At 46.2% G+C, this 1,542-nt stretch overlaps 1 pseudogene; it reads left to right on the top strand.

Annotated features, from left to right (window-relative positions):
• The first annotated feature begins 361 nt into the window (after positions 1-361).
• Positions 362-475, top strand: LOC136646741 (5S ribosomal RNA; annotated as a pseudogene).
• The last annotated feature ends 1,067 nt before the right edge of the window (positions 476-1,542 follow it).

Here is a 1,542-nt window from a genome sequence, read left to right as displayed (position 1 = left end):
TTTGGGATTAGCTGGCCACTTGTCAGAGGCTGAGTAATTTTTTTTTATCTTCCTTGATGGGCCTGTTGTTGGGTTTTTTTCAGTTTTTTTCCAACTGCATGGTGCTTTGACCTGGTTGGTCACAACTGACAGGTATAGTGCACGACAGAGACGAAGAACAGAGATTGTTGTGCACTTGATTGGTGGATTGGTCAAGGAGTGGGCAGCCAAAACTGATCTCCAGAGGCTACATGGCTTGAGAATGCTGCTAGGAACCCCTCAGACTAGAATTGAAAGGTCAACCTCAAAGGCTGTTTGACTTGGGGGAAGGGCGGTGCCCTTGGTATTGGTTCGTATTGATAAGTTTGGATTTCAGAAGATGTTCTTCTGGTACCCTGCACATGCCTGATCTTGTCTGATCTCAGAAGCTAAGCAGGGTCAGGCCTGGTTAGTACTTGGATGGGAGACCTCCTGGGAATACCGGGTGCTGTAGGCTTATACCATAGTCTTTCGAGACTGAAGGTTGCCAACTTTTTCTTCTGGTAAAAATCACTGATTCCCCACATATATCCTCCTGTTTTTGGACCTTTCTAACTTCCCAGAAGATTCAGCAATGTTTCAGTGTCTCCAAAGCAGCCAGTGCATCTTTAGGCCCAATCCTATCCCCTGCCAGCCCAGAGCATTCAGTGTCACCAACAGACTGCACACTGCATGCTATGGTGGGGAAAGACCAGATGGCCCAGGAGAGATAAATAGAAATCTTTTTTTTTCTTACCTCCCCATAGATTGCCTGGCCTCTAATGGGTGTCCTCAGACCTACACCAGCTATTTAGCAGGTGTTGTCTAAGGAGCTTCAGGGGCAGTAGTGGAGCCAGAGGGAGGGTGGAACTGTAAGTCCCACACAGCCCTGAAACTCACTGAGTAAAATGCTCCTCCCCTTCACTCTTGGAGCCTGTCCCTGGGTGAAAGCAATGCAGAGAACATGCCTCTGCATTGCTTTTGCTCCTCAGAGTAGCCACTTGTCGTATTTTGTGTATGTGGGCAAAAAGATGTCAGGTTGATAATAATTCTTGGCTTCAAAATTATTCAGCCCTCTCTGGAAACCATGCGTGGTGAACCAAGTCAGGAGAAAAGGTCTTGCTCATGGATGGCAACACATTTCTTTCATCCCCACAAACAGGAATGCAAATTTAGGAGGCGCATGAACCCCAGTCCTAACGGAAACAAATCCAAGTGAGTCAAGCATGGGTCCTCTTACTCTAAACTTTCTTCTTCAGCGTCTATGGCCACACGTACACAGTGTTGGAAAATATTTCAAAGGTGACAAGTTGAGAGAGATTGCCAATTCTCCCGTCAGGGTCTACTTCTACTATTCCACTAACCACTACACACAGATGACAAGACAACACATGGATTAGGTTGAAGTCACATAAACTATGCACTGGAATTTTCTCCATCCTGAGAAACAAATTCACGGAAGCCTCAAGAGGAAGAAAAAGCAGAGTAGATACTGGAGGACTTTCAAAACAAGAGTAAACAGGGAAGGGGCATGTCTGCTGCATG

This window comes from Tiliqua scincoides, chromosome 3 (assembly GCF_035046505.1).
Source record: "Tiliqua scincoides isolate rTilSci1 chromosome 3, rTilSci1.hap2, whole genome shotgun sequence".
NCBI lineage: Eukaryota > Metazoa > Chordata > Lepidosauria > Squamata > Scincidae > Tiliqua > Tiliqua scincoides.
The sequence above is the reverse complement of the archived record's forward strand: the minus strand, read 5'-3'. Positions and strand labels throughout refer to the sequence as shown.